Source organism: Arachis hypogaea, chromosome 1 (assembly GCF_003086295.3).
Source record: "Arachis hypogaea cultivar Tifrunner chromosome 1, arahy.Tifrunner.gnm2.J5K5, whole genome shotgun sequence".
Classification (NCBI taxonomy): domain Eukaryota; kingdom Viridiplantae; phylum Streptophyta; class Magnoliopsida; order Fabales; family Fabaceae; genus Arachis; species Arachis hypogaea.
The window spans coordinates 61,977,460-61,983,721 of NC_092036.1; the positions used below are offsets into that span (position 1 = coordinate 61,977,460).

At 39.6% G+C, this 6,262-nt stretch overlaps 1 non-coding gene across 1 annotated transcript; it reads left to right on the forward strand.

The window, feature by feature from the left end:
- The first annotated feature begins 4,292 nt into the window (after nucleotides 1-4,292).
- Nucleotides 4,293-4,400, forward strand: LOC112716452 (small nucleolar RNA R71). The gene has a single exon (XR_003160361.1). It is a non-coding gene; the product is annotated as a small nucleolar RNA R71 (small nucleolar RNA).
- Nucleotides 4,401-6,262: the final 1,862 nt, after the last annotated feature.

Here is a 6,262-nt window from a genome sequence, read left to right on the forward strand (position 1 = left end):
CATGCCACAGACACATAACTGGGTGAACCTTTTCAGATTGTGACTCAGCTTTGCTAGAGTCCCCAATTAGTGGTGTCCAGGGTTCTTAAGCACACTCTTTTTGCCTTGGATCACGACTTTATTATTTCTTTTTCTCTCTCTTTTTTTTTTGCATACACTATCTCTTTTTTTTTCTCTTCCCCTTTTTTCATTTTTTTTGAATTCACTGCTTTTTCTTGCTTCAAGAATCATTTTTATGATTTTTCAGATCCTCAGTAACATGTTTCCTTTTTCATCATTATTTCAAGAGCCAACATTCATGAACAACAAATTCAAAAGACATATGCACTGTTCAAGCATACATTCAGAAGTTAAAGTATTGCCACCACATCAAAATAATTAATCTGTTATAAAATTCAAAATTCATGCAATTCTTCTCTTTTCCAATTAAGAACATTTTTCATTTAAGAAAGGTGATGGATTCATAGGACATTCATAACTTTAAGGCATAGACACTAAGACACTAATGATCATAAGACACAAACATAGATAAACATAGGCATAAAAATTCGAAAAACAGGAAATTAAAGAACAAGGAGATTAAAGAACGGGTCTACCTTAGTGATGGCGGATTGTTCTTCCTCTTGAAGATCTTATGGAGTGCTTGAGCTCCTCAATGTCTCTTCCTTGCCTTTGTTGCTCCTCTCTCATGATTCTTTGATCCTCTCTAATTTCATGGAGGAGAATGGAATGTTCTTGGTGCTCCACCCTTAGTTGTCCTATTTTGGAACTCAATTCTCCTAGCGAGGTGTTGATTTGCTCCCAATAGTTTTGTGGAGGAAAGTGCATCCCTTGAGGCATATCAGGGATTTCATGATGAGTGGGGTCTCTTGTTTGCTCCATCCTTTTCTTAGTGATGGGCTTGTCCTCATCAATGAGGGTGTCTCCCTCTATGTCAACTCCAACTGAATAACAGAGGTGACAAATGAGATGAGGGAAGGCTAACCTTGCCAAAGTAGAGGACTTGTCCGCCACCTTGTAAAGTTCTTGGGATATAACCTCATGAACTTCTACTTCCTCTCCAATCATGATGCTATGAATCATGATAGCCCGGTCTATAGTAACTTCGGACCGGTTGCTAGTGGGAATGATTGAGCGTTGTATAAACTCCAACCATCCTCTAGCCACGGGTTTGAGGTCATGCCTTCTCAGTTGAACCGGCTTCCCTCTTGAATCTCTCTTCCATTGAGCGCCCTCTTCACAAATGTCAATGAGGACTTGGTCCAACCTTTGATCAAAGCTGACCCTTCTAGTGTAAGGGTGTTCATCTCCTTGCATCATGGGCAAGTTGAACGCCAACCTTACATTTTTTGGACTAAAATCTAAGCATTTCCCCCGAACCATTGTAAGCCAATTCTTTGGGTCCGGGTTCACACTTTGATCATGGTTCTTGGTGATCCATGCATTGGCCTAGAACTCTTGAACCATTAAGATTCCGACTTGTTGAATGGGGTTGGTAAGAACTTCCCAACCTCTTCTTTGGATCTCATGTCAGATCTCCGGATATTCACTCTTTTTGAGTTTGAAAAGGACCTCGGGGATCACCTTCTTCATGGCCATAACTTCATAGAAGTGGTCTTGATGCACCATTGAGATGAATCTCTCCATCTCCCATGACTCGGAGGTGGAAGCTTTTGCCTTCCCTTTCCTCTTTCTAGAGGTTTCTCCGGCCTTAGATGCCATAAATGGTTATGGAAAAACAAAAAGCAATGCTTTTACCATACCAAACTTAGAAGTGTTGCTCGTCCTCGAGCAAAAAAAGAAAGAAGAGAGTAGAAGAAGAAGAAATAGAGGAGATGGAGGTGGCTGTGGTTCGTCCAAGGGGGAGAAGTAGTGTTTTGGTTGTGTGAAAATGAAGGAGTGAAGATGGGTTTATATAGGGGTGGAGAGAGGGGTAGGGGTCGGTCATGTGAGGGTGGGTTGGGAGAGAAAGTGGTTTGAATTTGAATGGTGAGGTAGGTGAGGTTTTATGAAGGATGGATGTGAGTGGTGAAGAGAATAGTGGGATATGATAGGTGAGGGGTTTTTGGGGAAGAGGTGTTGAGGTGATTGGTGAATGGGTGAAGAAGAGAGAGAGTGGTGGGGTAGGTGGGGATCCTGTGGGGTCCACAGATCCTGAGGTGTCAAGGAAAAGTCATCCCTGCACCAAGTGGCGAGCAAAAATGCTCTTTATGCCAATTCTGGTGTTAAACGCCGGGTTGGTGCCCATTTCTGGCGTTTAACGCCAGCTTCTTGCCCCTTCCTGGCGTTTAACGCCAGAAAGGCCCTTTTTGGCGTTAAACGCCCAGAATGGTGTCAGACTGGGCGTTAAACGCTCATTTGCTGCCCTTACTAGCATTTAAACACCAGCAGGATTTTCCTCCAGGGTGTGCTATTTTTCTTTTTGTTTTTCATTCTGTTTTTGCTTTTTCAATTAATTTTGTGACTTCCCATGATCATCAACCTATAGAAAACATAAAATAACAAAGGAAAATAGATAAATATAACATTGGGTTGCCTCCCAACAAGCGCTTCTTTAATGTCAGTGTAGCTTGACAGTGGGCTCTAATGGAGCCTCACAGATACTCAGAGCAATGTTGGAACCTCCCGACACCAAACTTAGAGTTTGAATGTGGGGATTCAACACCAAACTTAGAAGTTGGTTGTGGCCTCCCAACACCAAACTTAGAGTTTGACTCTGGGGGCTTTGTTTGACTCTGTTTTGAGATAAGCTCTTCATGCTTCCTCTCCACGGTTACAGAGGGATATCCTTGAGCCTTAAACACAAGGGATTCTTCATTCACTTGAATGATCAATTCTCCTCTGTCAATATCAATCACAGCCTTTGCTGTGGCTAGGAAGGGTCTGCCAAGGATGATGGATTCATCCATACACTTCCCAGTCTCTAGGACTATAAAATCAGCAGGGATGTAATGGTCTTCAACTTTTACCAGAACATCCTCTACAAGTCCATAAGCTTGTTTTCTTGAATTGTCTGCCATCTCTAGTGAGATTCTTGCAGCTTGTACCTCAAAGATCCCTAGCTTCTCCATTACAGAGAGAGGCATGAGGTTTATGCTTGACCCAAGGTCACACAGAGCCTTCTTGAAGGTCATGGTGCCTACTGTACAAGGTATTGAGAACTTCCCAGGGTCCTGTCTCTTTTGAGGTAATCTCTTCCTAGTTAAGTCATCCAGTTCTTTGGTGAGCAAAGGGGGTTCATCCTCCCAAGTCTCATTACCAAATAACTTGTCATTTAGCTTCATGATTGCTCCAAGGTATTTAGCAACTTGCTCTTTAGTGACATCTTCATCCTCTTCAGAGGAAGAATACTCATATGAGCTCATAAATGACAGAAGTAAATCCAATGGAATCTCTATGGTCTCAGTGTGAGCCTCAGATTCCCATGGTTCCTCATTAGGGAACTCTTTGGAGGCCAGTAGACGTCCATTAAGGTCTTCCTCAGTGGCGCTCACTGCCTCTTCCTCCTCTCCAAATTCAGACATGTAGGTCATGTTAATGGCCTTGCACTCTCCTTTTGGATTCTCTTCTGTATTGCTTGGAAGAGTACTAGGAGGGAGTTCAGTAACTTTCTTGCTCAGCTGACCCACTTGTGCCTCCAAATTTCTAATGGAGGACCTTGTTTTAGTTATGAAACTTTGAGTGGTTTTGATTAGACCAAAGACTATAGTTGCTAAGTCAGAGTGGCTCTGCTTAGGATTCTCTGTCTGTTGCTAAGAAGATGATGGAAAAGGCTTGCCATTGCTAAACCTATTTCTTCCACCATTATTGTTGTTGAAACCTTGTTGAGGTCTCTGTTGATCCTTCCATGAGAGATTTGGATGATTTCTCCATGAAGGATTATAGGTGTTTCCATAGGGTTCTCCCATGTAATTCACCTCTTCCATTGAAGGGTTCTCAGGATCATAAGCTTCTTCTTCAGATGAAGCGTCCTTATTATTGCCTGGTGCAGCTTGCATTCCAGACAGACTTTGAGAAATCATATTGACTTGCTGAGTCAATATTTTGTTCTGAGCCAATATAGCATTCAGAGTATCAATCTCAAGAACTCCTTTCTTCTGATTCGTCCCATTATTCACAGGATTCCTTTCAGAAGTGTACATGAATTGGTTATTTGCAACCATTTCAATGAGTTCTTGAGCTTCTGCAGGCGTCTTCTTCAGATGAAGAGATCCTCCAAGAGAGCTATCCAATGACATCTTGGATAGTTCAGACAGACCATCATAGAAGATACCTATGATGCTCCATTCAGAAAGCATGTCATAAAGACACTTTCTGATCAATTGTTTGTATCTTTCCCAAGCTTCATAGAGGGATTCACCTTCCTTCTGTCTAAAGGTTTGGACTTCCACTCTAAGCTTACTCAATTTTTGAGGTGGAAAGAACTTTGCCAAGAAGGCATTGACTAGCTTTTCCCAATAGTTCAGGCTTTCTTTAGGTTGTGAGTCCAACCATATCCTAGCTCTGTCTCTTACAGCAAAAGGGAATAGCATAAGTCTGTAGACCTCAGGGTCAACCCCATTGGTCTTGACAGTGTCACAGATTTGCAAGAACTCAGCTAAAAATTGATGAGGATCTTCCAATGGAAGTCCATGGAACTTGCAATTCTGTTGCATTAGAGAAACTAATTAAGGCTTAAGCTCAAAGTTGTTTGCTCCAATGGCAGGGATAGAGATGCTTCTCCCATAGAAGTCGGGAGTAGGTGCATTAAAGTCACCCAGCACCTTCCTTGTATTGTTGGCATTGTTGTTGTTTTCGGCTGCCATGTCTTCTTCTTTGAAGATTTCTGTTAGGTCCTCTACAGAGAGTAGTGCTTTAGCTTCTCTTAGCTTTCGCTTCAAGGTCCTTTTAGGTTCAGGGCCAGCCTCAACAAGAATGCTTTTGTCTTTGCTCCTGCTCATATGAAAGAGAAGAGAACAAGAAAATATGGAATCATCTATGCCACAGTATAGAGATTCCTTGAGGTGTCAGAGGAATAGAAGGGGGAGGTAGAAGAATTAGGATGTGAGAAGAAGGGAAGAATTTTCGAAAATAAGTTAAAAGATTTTGAAAAAGAATTTTGAAAATTGATTGATGATTTTCGAAAACTAAGAGTGGGAAAGAAATTAAGTGATTTTTGAAAAAAGATTTTGAAATTAGAAATCAAAAAGATATGATTGAAAACTTATTTTGAAAAAGATGTGATTAAAAAGATATGATTGAAAAGATATAGTTTTAAAAAGATATGATTGAGAAGATATTATTTGGAAAAGCAATTTAAAAAGATTTGATTTTTAAAATCAATGACTTGGCTAACAAGAAAAGATATGATTCAAACATTAAACCTTTCTCAACAGAAAAGGCAACATACTTGAAATGTTGAATCAAATCATTAATTGTTAGCAAGTATTTTTGAAAATGGAAAGAAATTGATTTTGAAAATATATGATTGAAAAGATATGATTTGAAAAAGATTTGATTTTGAAAAATTATGAAAAAAATTTGAATTAAAAACAAAATCTTCCCTCTTGTGCCATCCTGGCGTTAAACGCCCAGAATGGTATCCATTCTGGCGTTTAACGCCCAAAATGCTACCCTTTTGGGCGTTAAACGCCCAGCCAGGTGCCCTGGCTGGCGTTTAAACGCCAGTTTTCCTTCTTCACTGGGCGTTTTGAACGCCCAGCTTTTTCTGTGTAATTCCTCTACTGTATGTTCTAAATCTTCAATTCTCTGTATTATTGACTTGAAAAGACACAAATTAAGAATTTTTTTGAATTTTTAATGATGAGGAATAATCAAAATGAAACTAAGATCAAATAAACAATGCATGCAAGACACCAAACTTACAAGTTTGTATACTACTGACACTAACAAATTGAGAATGCATATAAGAAATAACAAAACACTCAAGACAAGAGAATTTAAAGATCAGAGCAAGTAAATCATCAAGAACAACTTGAAGATCAATGAAGACACATGATAAATGCAAGAAGAACAGAAACATGCAACTGACACCAAACTTAAAATGAGACACTAGACTCAAACAAGAAATATTTTTGATTTTTATGATTTTGTAAATTTTTTTTTGGATTTTTCGAAAATTATATGGAAAAGAAAATAAAGAGATTCAAAATTTTTAATAAGAATTCCAGGAATCATGCAATGTTAGTCTAAAGCTTCAGTCTAAAAAGATTAGACATGGCTAGCCAAGCTTCAGCAGGACATTACATTCAAGAGCTAAATT